We start from the raw sequence: 21,797 nt of genomic DNA on the forward strand, positions 1-21,797 counted from the left end.
CTTGCGGCCTTTCCGACAGTCACGAACATTCACTGAAACACAACATGTTCATGACCCCGGAGTTGAAAAGCCACCCGTGGAGTTTGGATGTTCCCGCCACAGTATTTGCTCACCGTGTTCTACGATTGTGAAATCCGCTGGCCCCCAGGGCTGCAAGGCTGAATGTCCCTCCAGGATGCTCAGAGCCTGTGTGTGCGTGTGTGCGTGTGTGCGTGTGTGTGTGTGTGTGTGTGTGTAGGGGGCGGTGTGGAAGCGCACGATTGCAGTGCGGCAGAATGATGCTGTTGCTGGGGGCAGCACCTGAAACACTGGGAGGAAACAAAGGGCCTGGGGTTTCCCAGCAGGCACCAGCACCTTTGGAGAGTTCCCAGGGCAGGACATCGGCGCCAGTGCGAGGAAGTGATGGTTATGGAGTTAAATCGTGTGTGTGGGGGGGGGGGGAGGGTGTGTCTATGAATGCCAACACAAGGGGAGGGACACTGTCCCCTGGCATGGCAGACAATGAAGGGTTTCAAGATAGGAATGAGTTAGTCAGGACTTTTTCAGTTGCAAAGGACAGAAACGAAATCCAAACTAGTGTAGGCAGAGAAAGGAATGTGTTAGAAGGACTCTGGGGACAGGCGTCCAAGGACCCCAGGACTAGAAAACGGGCTTTAGGGTGGAGCCAGGACTTCCTCTTTACTTCTGACTGGTCTAGGCTTCGCCATGATTGGCAGAATTCCTCCCTTGGCAGATGGGTATTGTCCATGTGGTGGGAAACTTCTGTGGAGCAGGGTATCACAAGGCAGGTGTGTCCATGTGGCCGAGTGCCACAGGACAGGTGCCTCTGAATAGAGGCTCCCATGACAGGAGTACCTTGGGGTGGCACTACTGACTGACATCATGCCAGTTTAGGGAACAGAGATCTGATTTCCTGGCTTCAGTATGAAAAGCCTCGGGGAAGAACTCTGATTGGTCTAGTTTCGGTCACATGACCAACGCTGGACCAATCACTATGGCCAGAAGAACAGAGTACACAGGCCTGAGTCATGTGACTACCACATGACCTGGTCCTGCCCTAGGTGGAAGGAAGGAGGTGAGTGTGCTATGACTGGCAGCCCTCTCCCCAGAGGAGACCTTTTCTGAAGGAAAGGGATGAAATGCTGATGGACGAGCAACAGGTGTTTGCAGCAGGGAGGCGGGACCTGGCTGGGATTTAGAGCTTACTGGGCAGGTGGCCATGGGAGGGGGGAGGGGCGGGGCCTGCCGCTCCCTGGATGTGGGCAGTCAGGAGCACTGTCTGTCAACTTTGTAAAGCACAAGTGCACCTGCCTCAGCCTCCGTAAGAATAACAACCCAAGTCAAGTTCTGAATGGTATCTGAAATTCAAAATAGATTGTCAAGAAGATAAAGAAACTAAATGAGTGCGGCTTTGCTTCCAAACCACGTGCCCCTACCTAGAGAGCCACAGAGCGCATGCTCTCCTGCTAGGAGAGAAAAGGTCAAAACTCGAATGGAGCAGTTGTGTTGGTGAGAAGGGAGCCATCCTAGTGGTGTGTAGACCGGTGCTTCTCACTGCAGCAAGCCCAAGAATCCCCTGGGGATCGGGTCCAAATGCAGATCCTGGCTCAGGAGATCTGGGGTGGGGCCTGAGATTCTGCCTTTGCAGCAAGCTCCTAAGCGGTGGTGATGCCATGGCCCCCACACCCCACTTGAGTCATGAGGACTTGAACCGAATGAGTGTTGGATGAAGCAGTGAGGTGCCTGTCATGGCAGCCACCAAGATGGCGCTACCCGTGTTTCCCCTCAGTCAGGTGGAGCTGGAAGTGCTGGCGTAGACCAGGAAATGGGCCTTCTCCGAGCTGGCGCCAGTCCAAGTGCTCCAGGCCACTCAGCTGCCCCCTGGACACATGGAATATTTGTGGAGAGCAGAAGGGAAGGGAGGATCTGCTCTCACCCTTGGATTAGAGCCCGAGGACCTCAGTGGGGTCCCCCTCGGGGCACCTGGGGGGGGTGAGAGAGGGAGGGGCCCATCAGCTCTTCCTGGCAACAGGGATGGGTGCCCCATTCCCAACCTCACTATTGTAGGTTGAATAATGTTGCCCAAAGATACCAGACTTTAATGTCTGGAACCTATAAGTGTTACTTTATGTGGTAAAGTCCTTGCACATACAACTAAATTAAGGAACTGGAGGTGGGGAATTAGCCTGGCTTATCATCGGGCCTTGGCCCTCATTGGAAGGGCCCTAAATGCAATCACATGGATCCTTATAAGAGGGAGGCAGAAGGAGCTTGCCACAGAAGAGCGGCCATGTGATCAGGGAGGCAGAGATCAGAGTGACGCAGCCACAAGCCGAGGAAAGAGGGCAGCCCCCCTCCCGCGGCGCCCGGGCCCCCCACCCCCACTGAAGCTGGAGGAAGGAGGGTAGGTGTTCTCCCCCCAGAGTCTCTGCGGAAGTGAAGCCTCTGGCACCTTCATTTCAGCTTCTGGCCTCCAGAATGGTGAGCGAACGTATTTCTGTGGTTTTAAGCCACCCAGTTTGTGGTCCTTCGTTGTAGGAGCCATGGGAACCGGGGCAGCCTCCCCAGTGCTGGTAGATACCTCCCCTCCTCCCCACCACCGTCCCTGCAGAGCCAAGGCGCACCTTCCCGCTACTGACCGTGGGGGTGTTCGCGTGGGGCAGCGAAGCCTCAGGGTGTGGAGAATGTTCTGGGGATGAGCCACAGGCGGCCTGGATGGCTGAAGGGAAAGGGCAGAGCAGGAAGCGGATCCATGACCCCAAGGAATGGCGTCCACATCCACACAGGGAAGGTCTGGCTCCCTGGGCTCAGCCTCCGCTCCCACCCAGCCTTGGCAGGGCAATGTCAGGCTGTCCACGCTCAGTCTTCTCCCCTAAATCCCTCTTTCCCTGACCCAGCAACGCGGACGCCCCATTCTTACCCACTCTCACCCCCACGCTGCCCCAGCCCTGCCCCCACGACTTTCCCTAGGCAGCAGTGGGCGGGGCCATGGATTGCCCTTCCCTTTGTTTTTATTGGGACCTGAACCTGCTCCAAAGCCCTCCTGTCTTCCCTTCTGGGTCTCAAGAGCCCAGTGTATGAATTAAAAGCACCGTTTGTTAAAAGCCCTATCTTTTGTGCTCCTGCAGTAAGGAGCCTGTTCGTGTGTGGGCATCAGAGACAAAGGGAAGAAAAAAAAGCACAAAAATTTTATTTTGAGATCTTCTAGGGCCCAACAGAGTGGCTCGCCAAGAAAGGATCTGTTTGAATGGAACGGTGTAGAGGTACAAACAGTACCCGGGGGCGAATGGGCCGAGTGAACATCATCCCGGTGGTGACAAGGGTGGAGTTATGGTTTGCATTGTGGCCCCCCAAAAAGATATGGTGAAGCCCTAACCCTCAGGACCTCAGAATGTGACTAATTTGAAAACTGGGTCGTTGCAGATATCATTAGTTGAGATGAGGTCCTCCTGGAGTCAAGTGGACCTGAATCCAGTAGGATTGGTGTCCTACGAAGCCTGCCACTTGAAGACAGGGACACACGGGGAAAACGCCAGTGATGTCAGTGGCAAAGATTGGAATCCCACATCCACAAGCCAAGGAATGCCGAAGATTGCTGGCCAACCACGGGCAGGTACGTGAAAAGCAAGGGAGGGTGCTAACCAGAGGCCCTGCCAAAACCTTGATCTTGCACTTCTAGCCTCCAGAATTTTGACACTGAATTTCTGGTGCTTAAGCCACCTGGTCTGTGGTACTTTGTAATGGTGGCCACAGGCGACAAAGACAGTAGTGCCTACCCTGTCCTTGCCCGCCCCTCTGCCACAGTCCCTGGCCAGCCCCCAAGGGTGAACCTTCTTTTCCTCTTTGGCACCCACAACACCACCCTTTTCCTGTGTCTGAAAATGGCTGATGACGGTTAGGGAACCCCACTGAGGGTGGCAGTCCGATAAGGGGAGCGTGACAGTCAGGGATCCGATATTTGACAGAACCTCTTTAGGCCGTCAGAAGAGGCACCTGCAGAAAGTCCCAGCTTCCCTTGTGCCCTTGGCCTTGCTCAAACCTCACTGGAACTTTTGCAAGGAAATGCCTTCAGCACCAGATGACAGCCCACACGAGGAAGCCAAGAATGTCACGTTGCGGCCAAATCTTGGATTTGCCTCCTAATAGAGGGTAGGGTCACCCAGCTCGCTCAGCTGACCTGATTCTGAATAACTTCTGGCCATTTCCAAAAATCACTTCCGGACTGGGAAGGTGAAGGGCACCTGTTGAAGAGACATTACAGTCCCATGCCTCTGGCAGCTCACGTCAGGGCCACCGATGGGATTGAACGGCTTCATTCTGAACAGTTTTGGGGGTTTCAGAAATAGAGGAAACAGAACTTCCTTTTGGTTAACGCCCTTCTCTTATTTCATCATCTCACCGCAAGGCTGAAACCAGCCCATCCTGAGCGAGGCAAAGGAAGCTTGTATTTGTTTCCCTAGGCTGGGCTAAATTCCTGAGTATTCTTCCAGCGGGAATGACCCAACATTTTCCACTGAGATTTCCCTCTGTGTTTCTTGACCCACCACACATGGAGGCTTCCAGTTAACCGAGCTCTTTACATCAAAGAGCAGGTGAAACATGCCTCTTGCTCCTGGCATATTTTTATATCTTCCTTATCCTTGTTTCTATTCTTTCCTTCCTACCTTTTTGATTTTGTTTGGTGTTGGTGCCTGAACTGAGCGTTCATTCGGTCTCTGTGTTGTTGTGTGAGGCTGGAGTTTATCATTTTTATTTCTGAGTAGAATCCCACTGTTTGAGGGGCGCCTGGGTGGCTCAGTCAGTGAAGCATCTGCCTTCAGCTCAGGTCATGATCCTAGGGTCCTGGGATCGAGTCCCACATCGGGCTCCCTGCTCAGTGGGGAGTCTGCTTCTCCCTCTGCCTGCTGCTCCCCCTGCTTCTGTGTTCTCGCTCTCAAAGAAAATCTTTTTTTAAAAAAGAAATAGGGTGATTAGAGATGTCATTAGTTAATATGAGGTCGTACTGGAACAGAGCGGTCCTAATCCAATATGATTGGTGTCTTATAAAAAGTGGAAATTTGGACAAAGGTACACACACTGGGAGAATGTCATATGAAGATTGGGGTAAGGTGTCACAAGCCTAAGATTGCCAGCAAACCTCCAGAAGCCAGAGGAGAGACCTGGAACAGATTCTGTCTCACAGCCCTCAGGGGAGACGAAGGCTGCTGACCCCTTGATCTTGGGCTTCTAGACTTGACAGCTGTGAGACATTCAGTTGCGGTTCTTTCAGCCACTGGCTTTATGGCATTTATTATGGCAGCCCTAGCAAATAGTACACGGAGTGATTATTCACTTTCAGAAAGATGTCTGTTTGGTAAAGAACGCTCACCAAGTTAGGGTTCCTTGAGGTACCCTGATTAGCTATTGTGCTTACAATACATTTTGGCTTTTAACGGGGTGCCTGGGCGGCTCAGTCGGTTGGGTGTCTGACTTTTGATTTGTCTCCAGTCGTGATCTCAGGGTTGTGAGGTCGAGCCCCGCATTGGGCTTGGCGTTGAGCATGGAGTCTGCTTGAGATTCTCTCTCCTTCTGCCCCTCCCCCCCTCAAAATACATAAATGAAATCTTTAAAGACAATAGATAAAATTTGATTCAGGAGGCCATCGAATGCATGATTTGTTAGGTTTCTGAAACTTGCAGGGGAGGTAAGCCGTGACTGGGTGGTAATGAGCAGCTAGCCGGTTCTGATCAGCACGCCTCCATATATGGGTGGCCCGAGGCGAGAGAAGGACACCCCCCACCGCGTGGGGTTCTGGGAGCAGCCATAGCACAGAACAGCAGAGCGGGGCATATGGCAGGTCACGACATTCATCCTCCGCGCCTTCCCCTGCCTCCCTGGTCTCCTTTCCGGCTGGGCTGACCCTTACGTCTCCCTGCTCCCCTACACGCCCCGGACACCCCCTCCGGCACCTCTCTCTGCATCTGGGCCTTGCACACGCCGTGGGCTGCAGCCCAAGTTCCTCTCCCGGAGAGGTTGCCCTCCACGCCAGTCTGACGGTGACTGTGGCCCCCTCCAGCCACTGTCCTAGAGACACCACTGTGAAGGGTGGGCCAAAGCATCTTCGGCGGTACCTGGACCTCGGTGGGTAGCCTGAAGAATCAGTATTTTGCCTTGGCAGAGAGCTTGCCTGCCCTGGAAGCCTCTCGGCAACTCAGCCCCTAGGGGATTTCTCTGGAAGGTTGAGAGGAGGGGAGGTCTCTTCCCTGAGGTCTGCGCTCACATCCTGCAGCTGGAAGCACAGATATAGGATGCGCTCTTCCTAAGAACACGTGACCCAGAATGGGGCTAAAAATAGTGCAATTTCTTAAAATTACCCGAGGCTTTGATTATGGAGTATATTGGCTTTCCGTGGCTGCCACAGCAAAGCGCCACAGACCGCGGGGCGGGGGCTTCAAACGGCAGGAACTTATTCTGCAGCAGTTCTGGAGGTGAGATGTCCCAAAAGGGACCCTCCCCTCCCTCTCCTCCTTCTGGCGGCCACCGCCGATCCTCCATGTTCTCGATTTAGAGCCGCCTCCCTTCAGTCTCTGTCTCTGGGTGCACGTGGCCTTGACCCTGCGGTCTGTGGCTCCATGTCCAAATCTCTCTCTTCATCCGGACGCCAGTCATATTGGAGGTAGGGCCTGCCCGACCCCAGGATGACCTCGTCTTAACTTGATTATGTCTGCAAAGCCCCTGTTTCCAAATAAGGTCCCATCCTGAGGTTCTGGGTGGGGATAAACTCTGGGGACACACTGTTGAACCCAGTCCACAGATTATCTCCTGTTTCAAAGTCAGTGTTTTGCTTCATTAAATATGTTAAGCATTTGAGAATCTCTTGCCCCACTGCCTTGAACTTGGATAGTTTAGATATTCAGAGAACCTTTGTGGATGAGGATAATCTCTGTGTCTTAGCGGCTTTCCATAATGTAATTTTCCGTCTTCCTCTTGGGAAGCCGAGTAGGAGATTCTGATGAGCAGGGGGGTGTCCGCCCGAGCAGTGACTTGGGGCCCCAAGGTTGTTTGGTGGGCTTCCCAGGTCTCTGCTTGTCCTCATCAAGCCTCGGCGGGGAGAGCATGCAGGGGGGTGCTCGGCGGGTCTGCTGGGCCGGGCCTGCAAGTGCTGCCCGTCACATCCACGGGCATTCTGCAGGCACAGGCCACGCTGAGGAGCAAAGGTAGCTGGAAAGTGGAGGGGGCAGGGGCCGGAAGAAGAGGAGAGGACTAAGGGAGGAACCCAGCTGGGACTCGCAGATCAAGGTGGCACCTAGGACAGGCTCATCCCAGCAGGAATTTTCCTTGGGCTTCTTCTTCCCCTAGTTCTTCCATCTGTCTTGCTAAGCACTGGCTGGCCTCTACTCCGACGTCCTAGTCTCCCGACTCTGAGGTACAATCCCTTGGACACCAAGATGCAAACATCACAGGAGCAGCGGCCCTTAAAGGGTGGCCCTCGCTGAATAAATCCTGACTCGTGCTCTTGTACATGGCCTAAGGGAACCTGGATGGCCCAGACGGAGGGAGGGGGGAGGCTGTACCAGGGCAGGGCTCTGCGGATCGGAGTCATGAACTTCAGGCTGTGCCTGCCTCCTGCTCTCACCAGGGGCTTTGCAACCCTGCCTCCTGAGACTGGGGCCCTGGCAGGAGGGGCTGGTGCTGGGGGAGCCAGGACCCAGGGAACCCGAGCGGGGGCACAGGCCACACCTGGGCAGTGCTGCTTGAAAGATTAAGCGCACTCTCTCGCTTACCTGGCTGGTGGTTTTCCAACCGCCACACGAGGCCAGGTGGAAGCCAGTTCTTAAAAATGAAATAGTACCAAATAGAAGACTAGCAGGGTACACAGAACAATAGAACATAGTAAGAGAAATACGTTTCAGGAAACTTTGATTTCCCTTTATATATATATCTGTTCTGTGCGTTGTGATGTAAAGCATTTCTTACCGAGGGTTGCAACCAAAACCATCTGAAAGCTACGGGAACTTGAAAGTAGATGATAAACAGACCCCAGGGACGTAATAATGATGTTCTAGTTTTCACAAATGCTCTGTGCATCCTGGCAGGAGAGATGGTGTGATGTGGAGGATGAGCCTGAGCTGGGTTTGGATCGTGGCTGAACCACTCCCCCCCCCCCGCCCCCACCCAGGAAGTACTTGGGAGGGTTGCTTCTTTCCCCTGAGCCTCCATTTTCTCATCTGTTAAATGGGCTAAATAATTACCTTGGTGAGGAGGAGGAGGAGGAGAAGGAGGAAATACGACTCACACTTATCAAGTGCTTCCCATCCCGGAGCTTGTTCTGAGCATCTTGCGTCCGTCTCCACAGTGTTCCTCTGATTAAGTCCCGGTACCCTCAGGTGTATCTGTGCAGACTAGGAAGCTGAGACCCGGGGAGGTCAGGTAACATGCCCAAGTGACCTGATGTACGTGGAAATGCCTGATACAGTGCTTTGCACACAGAACCGAACAATTGTCAATTTCTTTACCATGATTTCATTTTGAACACTTTAAAGAATCCTTAAATATAAACAGATGGGCACGTTGCTGGAAGGCCGTGGGAGAGGCTGGCTGGCGAGCTGCTGGAAAACTGCTTTAAGAGGGCTCTGGAGCTGTGAAGTCAGACCCCCCCCCCCCATCCCCTGGAGACAAGGGCTGCCCTCCTGAATTTTCAGCATCAGAGGAACCACATGCATTGAGAGGAAGGGACCCTCGCATCTGGCCCTGAGGGGAAGACTCAGCTGTGACTTCCAGAAGGAAAGATAATGATGGGCCGGCCTGTCATTAAACTGGCGTATGACAGTTTTTAAAGACTAGAGACCCAGGAACCCCCAGCCCTACCCTGTACCCCCTGGAATCAACACTGCCTCCAAGAAAAAGCCTGCCGTTCAAACGCAGCTCAGGAGAGGGATGGCTCCCACCCGGGACCCACAGAGCTGAACTCCCTTGGAGGGCATCAGACAAGTCATTAGACCAAACTGCGAGCCGCAATTACGTCTTTGTTTCACAGAAATTATAAACAGAAAGCAAAGAGAGGATTGCATCACACCGTCCCAGGGGCAAGGGGACATTTGCTCTGAAAACAAGTCCGTGGAAGTGCGAAGAAGCCTTGGGAAGCACTTCCTTGGCTTCTCAGCAGTTCTGACCTTGTGCAGCTCAGCAGTAGGACTCCCCCCACCCCCCCACCCACCCCCGCGCCACAGAGAGCTTCTCCCCCTCTCAGAGGTCCCCCTGCCCTGTTCTGATGCTGGCTAATTCCAAATAGTCTTTCCATATCATCTTAACTGCACAAGGTGCTTTATGCCTTATGTTAGTACACTTTTCTTTTAAATCGAATCCATGACTTGTTTTGGCTTCATTAGCAAAACTCAGTAGTTTATCTTGCACGGTGCTAAGTTCAGAGTGGGCATGAAATAAATGTGGGAAAAAAAGATGATGCTAGCTATCATAATGTGCACAGTTATATAGCATTCAAACTGATCATGAACTCAGAGACTCAGAGCTGACTTGCTGGAGCGCTTTCTCTGCCTCCTGTCCTATCCGTGGAAACACCCCAGTGGCTGCGCCCTGTCTTGCAGGAGCCGCCTCCCTGCCTCACCTGCAAATAGCATCACCGCAGACCTGGAAATGAGGGCAGGTGGGGGTGAAGCCTGGCTCAGGGGAAGAGAAATCAGGGGGCCTCCTACATGAGCCCGGAGCAGAGGTGCTGAACCCAAGTTCCCGCTTCCCTTTCTCCAGCCCACTCAGAGCAGAGACCTGTCCCCCAGGCCCCTGGGTGCCCAGGCACACCCTGCCAGCTGCAGCAGGACCCCTGGCTCTGGAGCTTGCAGTGAGCTTGGGGCTCAGGGTCTGCGGAATGGGGGATGGTGGTGGACACAGGCAACTCCAGGGGGTGGGGACAGATGCCTCAGGGCAGGTCAGAGGAGCCCCGGCCAGGCTGAGGTCATGGGGGCATAGGCTCTCCCTGTCTGCTCACTGGGGTAACACTCCCATCCTGGCTGGGACTGTCCCCTCACCCCCAGTCTCATCTGTCCTTGATGGGAGTATGAGCCTGAGCAGGAAGAGCTCTTCCCAGTCCTGCTCCAAGGGAAACTGCCTTCCTGGGTAATGAAGCTCTGTGCTGGGATGTCGGTTCCTTACATCGATGTCCCTTGATTGACGACGTTGCAAAGCAGTTCCTCAGGATCCTCGGAGAGCAGAAGAACCAAGAGCGGAGCTACGGGGCCAAGTGAATCCCTGAGAGCAGTCTTTCTCTCTCTCTCTCTTTAAAATCCATTCCAGAGGAAGATTTGGGCCGCTGTAACAGAATACCGCAGCCCGGGGCTGGGGGGCGGGGGGCGCTTCAACAACAGAAATGAATTTTCTCACAGTCCTTGAGGCTGGAAGTCCAAGACCAAGGAGTGGAGGGGTTGGCCCCTCCAGAAGCCTCTCTCCTTGGCTTGCAGGCGGCCCCTTCCCATCGAGTCCTCACGTGGCCTTTTCTCTGTGCATGCGCATCTCTCGTGTCCCCTTGTCTTTCTACGAGGAGGCCAGTCCTGTTGGGTCAGGGGTCCACCCTTCGACTTCATTTAATCTCAGTGACCTTCTTCCAGGCCCCATCTCCAAATACAGTCACATGTGGGTTAGAGCTGCAGTGTATGAATTTTGAAAGGACACAACTCAGTCCCTAACAAGAAGAAAGTAACTTCTAAGTGGCTCCCACAGGCTTCCAGGTTGTGTTTTGGTCTGAGGCAAAACACCCAAACTCCGCAGCCTAGGAGAACGTTCACTAGAGCCTCAGACGTACAAATACAGGTGTTCACCATAAATCCCGTGGTGAATGTCAACTATCTGGAGTGGCCCAGACTCTCAGACACACGAAGTCACTGTTAGCAGGAAGGATTCTCTCAGAGGTTGTGTCCCAGGAGCCAACCAAGAGCAGCACTTGGGGCTTGAGCACACAGGTCTGCTGAGCTAACCCTGTAAGTCCCTCTGGCTGGGACATTTGGGAGCTGCTACTGTCATGCCAGCTGTTACCAATCTGACTCATCTTTGCCAGCGTGATTTGGGAGAAATTATATGTTTTTATCCTAATTTTTATGTATTTGTCAGGGAAGGAGAAAAACTCTCCACACCTTTCATTGCCATTGGGATTTCTTCCGTACTTTGTCTAGTCGTTGAATTTGTTTATGTCTATGTTGGGTCACTGATATTTTTTTCCTAGTTTATAGAAGCCGTTATGCATTATGTATGTTAGCCCTCTGTCACATATCGCAAATATTTTCCTTTTAACTTTATTCTTTTTCGTAAACCACACACTAATATATAATTTTTATGTTGTCAATTGGCCAGCCTTTTCTTTCATAATTTCAGACTTTAGTGGGAGGAGAAGAAAGACTTTCCTCTCCTCAAATTATATACTCTCCCTTATTCTTCTCATGCTGTATTTTTAAACATTTAAATATTTAACTTTTGAGGATGTTTCGTTGTATGTTGTATTCATGTCCTAGGCCTGCTGTACTAAATGGCCACAAACTGGGCGGCTTAGACAACAAAACATTTATTCGCTCACCATTCTGGGTGCTGGGGCTGAGGTGTCAGCAGGGCTGTGCTTCCTCTGAAGGCTCTAGGGAAGGCTTTACTCCCTGCCTTTCTCCTGGCTTCTGAAGTTGCTGGCAATCTTTGGCATTCCTTGGCATTCCTTGGCTTGCAGACACACATTCCAATCTCTGCCTCTCATCTTCACGTGTGTCTCTTCTCCTCTTCTTATAAGGACCTCAGTCATATTGGATTAGGGTCCACCCTCCCCATCTCATGTCCACTTGATCTTATAAACTCCACCCACATGCCCACCCTTGATTGGTCAGAGCTGGGCACCTGACCCCAGCTGGGCCAGTCAGAGCCCTTCCTTGGATTTCTGAGCTTGGGTGGGAGCGGTAGGTTGTAATTGTCCTCTGGTGGTGAACACCCAGGCTCATGGCTGGTGGCAGAGCCTGGTGGCGGGTAGGAAAAAGTGAACACAAATGGAAGCCAAGATAATCTCTGGAGAGAGTTTCTGCTTTGTCCCGGGGTGTCTCTGAGGCCCAACTACATCCTATGCCCTTTCTGGGTACTATGGGCCATCTGTTAGGTTTCAGCCCAAAGCCCTCACTGATATAAAGACCATATTTCATCTTCTCTGCATATCTGACAGGGGTAGACAGCGGGGCACACACTACATCTCACATGATCATCGAATGAATGAAATAGCAAAGTTTTAGGGACACATTGTCAACATCACAGTGTTTGCAGTCCCTGCCATTAGATTCCCGTTTCTAGAACCTGGTGAATCAGAACCGTATCACACTTTCTTCCTTGGGGGTAATTTCAAACATGTTGAACAACATTCATTTTAACCAGCACCTTTAAGACACTGTGTAGGTGATTTGCAAAAACAATCTGCTGACCTAATGAAATCAGAACAGCCTTGTTTTCCATCCTAAACTCAGGGATTAAAGAGGAAAAGCCGGTGTAAGCAGGGCGCCCGGGTGAGCACAGCTGGGGACGTGCAGGGAGCAGATTGCACGGCTCAGCATGGCCCAAGTCAGGGAAAGTCAGCTAGCACACAACCTCAAATGACAAAAATAAGTTCATTAAAATAAATAAAGGAAATCCAGATTTTACTTCTCAAACAGCTCATCTTAAAACATAAATAATTCAAGACAATGCATTGGTTGGACAAGTTATTTCTACTTCGTGGCTATGGCCACACTAGGAACAGAAACAAGACACAGGTGTATATTTTGGCAAAAGGAGACTGTCTTGTTTGCTTGTTTAAAACTAAACTGTTTTCGGAGAGCCTGAGTGGCTCAGTCGGCTGAGCATCTGACTCTTGATTTCAGCGTGGGTCATGATCTCAGGGTTGTGGGGTCTCGGGCCCCGCGCTGGGTGTGGAGCCTGCTTGGGATTCTCTCTCTCCCTGTCCCTCTCTGCCCCCCTCACTCTCTCTCACCAAAAAGGAAACAAACAAAAAACTGTTTTCTTCTGATTATAAAACATACAAGTCCATTTATAAGAAATCTGCAAAATATCAGAAAATATAATGCCCAGGGCTGGGTCATATGAGAAGGGTTAGGGCAGAAGTGGGTGGGGGGTCAGGCATGGCTCACACGTGCCCCTGGGAGGGCGGTGTCTGTGGGACCAGGCAGGGTGGTCTGCTACCTGGGCAAGAGAGCCTCACGCCAAAGCCTGGTGCTTAACTTCTCCGCTGTTGAGACTGTAAGGAAACCTGCCTGAGTCTGTAGAGCAGAGGGCAGCAAGACACCCACCGTGAACGGGGTTTCTACACTTGGGTGTTGAAGAAGGTCCGGTGAGACCTTTCCAGGCTTTAGAGGGAGTCCGGGCAGCACCCATGGTGACCGTGGCCTCAGTGGAGAGCTTGAGGGGTTCAGCTTCAGCACATTGAGGCACTGACCTCGGCTCCAGCAGCAGCAGGCCTTGGGGTCCCAGGCTCTGATGGCCCTGAAAGGCAGTGTCAGTCCCAGGGGTGGTTCTATGGCGGCAGAGACAGTGGCTTGTGTTGGGAGCATGTTGTTGAATGTACACCCCCTGTTAGAAGCCCCACGGCACCCTATGCGTCCCCCCTGCACAGCGCTGACAGCAATTCCAATGAATGATTAACTGTAAAGTATCTGTCTCAGCAGTCGGGTAACCAGCTGTCTGTTAAATATGGTGGCCAACCTGTCTAGTTTGTCCGTGGTTTCCCCAGTTTAAGCACTGAATATACTGCATCCCAGGGACGCCCTCAGTCCTGGGCAAACCAGAACCCTTGGTCACCCTACTTTGCAGACGGATGGAAATTTCCATGAGCAGGGCCCCAGTGTCTGTTATTTGTGGCATCTCCTGTATCCCCACTTGGACAGGGCGCCTTGCACAGAATATGCATCCAATGAATGCTTGCCGCACGGGAATTATGATTACTGGAAATGCTCAGTAGGTATACGCGGAATAAATGTCCCCTTGCCAGTAAATGAGTTGTTTTCCATAAGATAATATATTAATACAAAATGGGACAAACTGGATTTATAGATTCATCTGAAAGGAAATAGAGATTTTTATGTAAGTAGAGAGTGCCGAGTAGGATAAGTTTAGCAGGATAAATCCTCTAAAAAAGATCAGCCAATGGCCTCAAGGGGGTTGGTGCTGATTCCTTGAACCAGTCTGTAAATGGAGATTAGGGATTTCCAGATCCGCTTGCATATGAGAAGCCAGCGCAAGAAAGACAGACGTTAAGCAAGTGGGACAGTAAGAGTAAGAACCTACATGCTTGTCACCCGCCATAGCAATCCCACAAACATTCCCTTGGATGGGATGCCTCAGACCATAGCAGGCTTGGAGAGGGGACGGGATTTTCTCAAGGACACATACAGAGTAGAGATTTGAAAGCCAGGCCACGTGTGTGCTTTCATTGCCTGATTCTCCTATTTCACGTTCACCGGGGCCCTGGTGATGACATCCAGTGGCCAGTAAATGGTTTCCTAAGGCTCCCTAAGCTGTATAGACGCACCTGTAACTGTAAGCTGATGACCACGTGGCCAATGTTAAATGCGGGGAAAAGGGCCAGCACAGCAGGCCTGGTTGCTGGCTCCTTGCATGTTTCCAAGGAAACCTGGAGCCATGATTAACCCTTGGCCAGTCCTTGGGAAGGTGGCTCTCAGAAGGTTTATTACGTCAGTGATGGATGATTTTGCTGTGTGTACCTGGAGCAGTGGACCGGGCCCTTCCAGCTTGCTGGGCTGCCTTCACAGATGTTAAGATTGACGATGTATGCCTGGTTTCATCGTTGGCGTCCTGAGTTTCAGTTGCCATGGGAGAGAGATAGCAGGGTAAGTCTATCCGACACTCCCCCCAAAACACCTTGGCCCTTGAGATCAGCATGGGTGTCCCTGGACAGAGGCTTTCCACAAATGACCCCATAGTTCTCTGCCAGAGAAAAAGCACATTCTGAGTAGACTCAGGTGAGGAGGCAGGACAGGGGAGGGCTGGACTTCTCTGGGCTCCCGGATGCATAGCTTTTCCAGCTACTTGCTCTCTGCGTCCTTTGCTGTCATAAATCTTAGCCCTGAGTACAACTTACTGTGGAGTCTTTTCCGTCTTTCTAGCAAATCACTAAACTTAGGGAGATGTGGGCCCTGAAATGCACAAAAGGAAGCAGTAAAAGCCCCCTTTGTCTTTATTCTGCTGGGTGCTACCCAGGCCCGAGAGCCAGCTCTCCGCGCACCCGACCTCCTCCACATGCGAACGCGGGCTGTGAGAAACAAAGGTGAGAGTAGTCACAGCAAACCAGGAGCTCCAGTTATAAAGCCCTTGCAAGGGGTTTCTCTTCAGCTCACAGCCCCAGGGGCCACCCACCTGGAAAACAGGTGGCAAAGAAGCATGATGTCTGGGCAGAGGGGAGTAGGTGGGGTGAAGGTGCCTGGAGAACAAATTTCAGGGTTGGTTGCTTTTTGGAATTTCTGGGATTTGTGGATTCAGGTTAATATACATACCTGGAGCCAAAGGCACAAGGGCTTCCCTAGACCTCTGTTACTCATGACTGGCTTAGCCAGACAAGTGCTTAGGGTCAGAGTGTCCCCTAGACCTGCAAAGCCTCCTCTGTGTGAGCATATTTGTTTCATGGTCCAGAAGCACATGGCAAATCCATTCTTTCTCTTTTTCTCTATCTGTCTATCAATGTGTCATCTATCATCTATCTACACACTCATCCTGAAGACTTTGATATATATAAACTGGTGAACACAATCATAGACACAAATATAAATTAAACAATTAAAAAGTAAGATAACTGAATAATTACACATATACTTGCTGTTGAAAGAAAGTCCCGGCATTTTTTTTGCATCAATAATTAATGATTCAGGGCGCCTGAGTGGCTTAGTCAGTCAGTTAAGCATCTGCCCTCGGCTCAGGTCATGATCCAGGGTCCTGGGATTGAGCCCTGCATCGGGCTCCTTGCTCAGTGGGGAGTCTGCTTCTCCCTCTGCCACTCCCCCTGTTTGTGATCTCTCTCTCTCTGTGTCAAATAAATAAATAAAATCTTCAAAAAAAATTATTGGTTAATTCAGAAGTGCCTGGCTGGCTCAGTCAGAAGACCATGTGACCCTTGATCTTGAGGTTGTAAGTTCACATGGTGTGTAGAGAGCACTTAAAAATAAAATCTTTAAAAAAAACTAATGGCTAATTCAGAATAGCCAAAATAATCTTTAACGACTGCGCTACCCAGGCGCCCCCCAAAATAATCTTTAAAAAGAAGGTCAATGTAGGAAGACAGACTCACACTGCCCTCCAATAAAACATGCAACAAAGCAGTAGTAATCAAGACAGCATGGTGCTTGCCTAGGGTAAGCATATTGACCAATATAGTAGAATTCCGAGTCCAGAAATAAACCCATGTGTCTATGGGCAATTGATTTTCAGCAAGAACGCCAAGAGCATTCAGTGCGAGAAAGGATGTCTTTTCAACAAATGGTGCTGGGACAACTGGATAGCCACATGCAGAAGAATGAATTTTGATTCTTACCTCACATCTGTACAAAAATCAACTTAAAATGAATCAAAGGTCTAAATGTAAGAGCTGAAACTATAGAACACTCAAAAGAGTTTTATATGGGAAAACCTTCATGATATTGAATTTGGTAATGGTTTCTTAGGTATGGTACCAAAAGCACAAGGAAAAAAAGTAGATAAATTGTACTTCGTTACAATGAAAAGGACATCATCAAGAAAGTGAAAAGATAACCCACAGAATAAGAGGAAATATTTGCAAACCACATAACTGAGAAGAGTTTAATATCCAGAATACAGAAATAACTCCTACAACTCAACAAGACGGACAACCCGATTTAAAAATGTGCAAAAGGCTTGCGTAGACCTTTTCCCAAAGATGATAGACAAAAACACGGGAACAGATGGGACTCAAACTTAAGTCAACATTATCAATAAACAGGTTTAACTGACATCAAGTCAAGTCTACAGAAAATTCTGTAGCGACATCCTGGGGCACTCGATAAGTAGATACTAGTGCTCCATCAATGATGGATTTCCTGGCTCAGATACTGAACCACATTAACTCCTAACCCTCATAACAACCCCAGGGAGGATCACTATTATCTCTTATTTTGCACACGAGAGGTTAAAAGGACTTGTCTGAAGCCACACAGCCCGCGACGCCAGCAACCAAGATGGGAGGTTCTTGGCCAGAGTTGGGGTGGCCTCCCTAGCACTTCACCACACACCCCATTCTTCTTGGTCTTGCCCTCCTGGAGCATTGATTGCGTCGCCAATAGGAAGCAGCTCTAAGGAAACGATCACAGTGTTCTTATCACTCTGGGACTGAAGCCAACAGTTCTGAGCTAAGACGGCAGGTTCACACACGGCATCATGGCCTCATCCCCACTTGCGCCATGAGCGGCGTTTGTCGTGGTTTTATTGCTCAGTTATGAGTCAATTGCTTAAATTGGCATTCGTGCATCTCACACCAAATTGGAAAAAAAGATGGGTTCAGCCAGTTGGCATTTTAGGAGTATCTGAAATATTTAAATGTACCAGCTCAAGCATTTGTGCATTCCCGTTAAGGAAAACAAAAAACAAGCAAACAAAAAAACCCAGATTGCTGCCAAACCTATTTTGAGCATCATTTGCGTAGACAAATTGCCCTGCCACCTGCTGCCCAAGGCCAGGGAGAGAGAAGTTAGACGGAGCCTCCTTCTGTCTGCCTCTGGAGGTCATTTAAAGGCAAGCAGTCCTTTGGGGAAATGCTCTTGGTCCCTGCTTCTGAGTTATTGTAAAGAATTATAGCCACGCAGTGAGTCTGCATTTTGGTTCTGCGTCTGTCGGCCACCACGAAGGAACAGAGTAGCTCAGCCGGTTGCATTTGCTCCATAATTTTTCAGCACAAATACCTACTTAGCCTTGGCCAATGGGCCAAATGCTTTAAATTCTTTACGTGATTTAAATGCCTTACATTCTTTCAAAAGAGTCTGTCATGTCCGGGAGCCAGCAAAGCATCACACACCTACTCGGTGTCTGGAGATGGAAGGGGGTCGAACTGGCTAGTCACAAAGCTCTTCATCTAACACAGCTGTCCTCCAAAACAGGTGCACAGCAGCATTACCCGGGGACCCTGTAGAAAGTACCGATGTTGCCCGGCCCCAGACAATTCAGCCAGACCCCGTGGACGGGCCCCGGAACGTACGTTCTCAACGAGCTCCCAAGCAACAAAATTGGCAAATGATTTAGGTCAGGATTGTACAGAGTTGATGAAAAGTAGTGCTTTTCTTGTCTTCCATCACCCAGGTACCAGGGAAGACTCCAGAGGCCACAGTCAGGAACTGTTGGGCCTTCTCTAATCAGACCATAATTTTAGGTAAATTAGTCCACCTAAAATGCTCAGATGTTACCCATCCATGGTGGTTTCTCATTCACAGGAACAAGACAACCAAAGCAAGAAGTTAATACATGGAGGCCCGAGGTCACTAAAATCGAGACAAGGAAGATTCTGAAGTAGGCAGGTGTGTGGCAAGCTCTGTTTTCCACAGTGTTCCCTCCCTTTCCTCACGCCCTTCTGCCATGTGACCTTGTCACTCCCGCCAGGGAGAGGCTCTTTCTTCCAGCGCCTGGAAACTGCGCTGCCTGTGGTTCGCTTGGAACTAATAGAATGCGGCAGCTGTGATGCTGCGTGACTTCTGAGGTCAGAACAGGTCCCGAGGCTTCTGCCCAGTTCTCCTGGAATATTCCTTCTTGGGGTGCTCCTGCTCAGATCCCCGTCACCATGCTGGGAGAAGCCCAAGCCACGTGCAAGGGCTCTATCCACCATGGCAGAACCCAGCCTTTGAGTCATCCCAACCCAGGTGCTGAGAGCCAAGAAGCCTCCAGATGATCCCCAGCCCCAAGCCACTCATGTCTTCCCCTCTGAGGCTTCCATCTCCCCATTCCGTCCCACTCAAATTCTTGACCCACAGAATCCCTAAAAAATGGTTCTTGTTTGATGCCATTAAATTTGGGATGCTTCTTACACAGCATGGGTAACTGGAATGACAGGACTTATCCAGTGTCATGTCATGAGGGTTCTTGGGTGATGGAACCCCAGGGATAGGGACCCTCAGTGAGGCCAGGCCTCTAGGCTCTGGTTGAGGCCAGCTCCAGAGCTGCCTGGGTTCAAATCCAGTCTCTTCCACTTACCAGCTCTGTGACCTTGGGAAAGTTACTTAACCTCTCTGTGCCTCTCAGTTTATCTGTGTAGCAGAGATAATAATAGCAATCACGAGTGGGTTGTTTTGAGGATTAACTATTTCATGTATGAATAGCCCCTGGCTCGCTGGAAACACTGTGTTGGGAACATTCACAATTTGCACAGCCCTCGGGCAGAATTTGATCACTGGAGTTCAGCTCTGATCCCGAGGGCATTTATACTTGGAGGACAGTCCTGTTTCTTTGTCTCAGGTTCTGTGTCTCTCCTTGTCTGTGAGCTGGGAACTCGGGGCATAAAGAAAGATGCTGCCTTCCCACCGGAGGGAGCTGGAGGGTTCCCGGGAAAAAGCACAGTGGTGGAATCGAGAATAAAGTGAAGCAGGAGAAAACCAGGCAAAGAAGTTGGAGAGGAAGGGAGCCTGGCCTGGGCGGGAGGATCGGTGTTTCAGTGGTGTGTGTGCTTGTGTGTGTATGCATGTATGTGTGTGTGTGTGTGTGTGCATGCGTGCACGTGTGTATTTGTGCTGTGTGTTACACGTGTGCGTGCTGTGCGTGTGGATGTGTGTGCGTGTGTATGCGTGAGTTGTGCATGCATGTGTGATGCATGTGTGTTGTGTGTGTGCATGTGAGTTGTGCATGCATGTGTGATGCGTGTGTGTGTGTGTGTGTGTGTGTGGACGCACACATGTCGGAGGTGACCCCAGGACAGGATGGGAGGATGCCTCTGGAGGAGTGAGCCAGGGTTAGCCAGCGAAGGGCACACGAGATGTGACCCCCGCTCGCCAAGCTTCAAGAGTCGGGGATTTTCCGCAAGGCGGCGGCAGTCACGGTGATGGGAAGGCCCTCTGGGAAAGGGCCTCCGGCAGAGGTGAAGGGGGCGTGGGGGGAGCACAGGCATGACAAGCTCCATGGTTCCCAAGAACGTGGTACCGTCGGGGTCCTCAGCTCACCCCAGGACAACGGTCCTCCGTGTCCTCCCACAGGGAGGGATCACATCCAGTTCTCTGTCCATGGATATACGCGGATACACGACTCTGTTCTTCAGCTGATTTTTCTCGCAGTCTCTCTCGTCCTGGTGAACGAGCTAGCTCCGCTGTCCCCGGTCACCAAACAGCAGAGTCCTTGCCAGCTTCCCTGCACCGTCTGCGGACGGCTGCCTGCCCTGCACGACCAGTAAGCCGCATCCAGGCATGTGAAACGTTGAACCCAGGGCGGGGGCTGTTACGACAGTTTTAAAGACCTTGGCGTTACTTTGATGAAAGCGCCACGTCTGATAAACTGTCACGCCCTCAAATCTACATGTGCCATCTGCCTTTGTTAGAGACAATGATGGGATGGTTTTCCTGTAGAGGGTTCCAGCCACTGCTCTCAGGCTTGGCCAGAAAAGGAGATTTATGGTGTCATCACTTTGGCTCCCGAATGGTTAAGCGTCATGGTGCTGGGAGTTGGCACATAGTGGGTACTTAATAAATGTTTGTGGGACGAGCGTGAATGAAAAACGGAATAGAAGGCACTGGCAGTGAGGAGGCCCTAATTAAAATTGTTCTAATTTAAATCTCCCAGCCTGGAGCAGCTGTGATTTCCAACGTCACCCGTGCAAGGCACGTGCCTGCTCAGTACCTGGATGCTACAGAGAGGAGGAAAAAGATCAGAATAAGAGCCCGACTAATGCTGCCCACTGCCTTGGGCCACGGAACCTGCCTGTCTCTGCCTGCATCCCCCCCCCCCCCCCCCCGCCCCGCCGCCCCGGGCCTCCCCACCGTCTTTTACTGGCAGGTTCCCCACCCGGGGGCCAGGGGCTCCAAGGGTCTTAGAATGGGGTTGAGCAAATTCATGCCCCCGGAAACAGCACTTGAGTGGCAGGTGTGGCCTCTTGGGGACGCTCTCGTGGGTGACCTTACCTGACCCTTGGGCCCGTGCATTGGCAGCTCCCACACCGGACGGGCCTCGGTGCCCAGCCCGTCGGCCTGTCCAGCTAAGCGCGGTAGCTCATCATTTCCCACCTCCGCGTCCTTCAGGGGGACGCCCCTTCCTCCTGGTTTCCTGGGGGCAGGCTCTGGCGGCTCAGGTGCCACCCCTCCGGGAGCGTGGGCCTCCCCAGCGTGACCGGCCTCAGGCAGACGCCACAGCCTTCTCCACAGCGGGGGAAGACACATCACGATTATGCAACTGACTCTTCACAACCTCGGGATGCCCGGGTCCCCTAGAGGCGTCACCTTGAGAAGCGAGAGGCGTATTTCAGCGTGCCCAGAACTTGAACTGCTTGCAGACCTTGTGGCAAGTTGTTTTGAATAGATGCCCATTAAAAACAATTTGAAAACCGTCAAACTCCACGGGTTGATTTGAATTCGAGAAAAAGCTGAGTCATTCAGAGCTGAGTCTGGGGAGCAAGGTGAATGATCAAATTTGAGTAAATAAGGTATTTTTAGGTGAAAACTGAGGGCTGCCTTTAAACAATCAAACTGGTTTTTGTACCTAAGCCTAAACCTGAATTTTGTAAGTACCACGTAGATGTCTTGGGCAAAGACAGCTGTATTGTTTGAAAGTATTTTTTCCCAAGATTTCCCAGAATGACCTTCATTGAG

General features: G+C 51.2%; 1 long non-coding RNA gene across 2 annotated transcripts; it reads left to right on the forward strand.

Annotated features, from left to right (window-relative positions):
• Window positions 1-1,045: 1,045 nt before the first annotated feature.
• Window positions 1,046-20,878, forward strand: LOC113260734 (uncharacterized). Of its 2 annotated transcripts, none has more exons than XR_006410364.2 (3): window positions 1,046-1,075; window positions 3,424-3,613; window positions 20,776-20,878. It is a non-coding gene; the product is annotated as an uncharacterized LOC113260734 (long non-coding RNA). The 2 variants fall into 2 exon arrangements; XR_006410363.3 differs by lacking the exon at window positions 20,776-20,878 and adding an exon at window positions 18,450-18,619.
• Window positions 20,879-21,797: the final 919 nt, after the last annotated feature.

The sequence above is a fragment of the Ursus arctos genome, unplaced genomic scaffold, assembly GCF_023065955.2.
Source record: "Ursus arctos isolate Adak ecotype North America unplaced genomic scaffold, UrsArc2.0 scaffold_15, whole genome shotgun sequence".
Classification (NCBI taxonomy): domain Eukaryota; kingdom Metazoa; phylum Chordata; class Mammalia; order Carnivora; family Ursidae; genus Ursus; species Ursus arctos.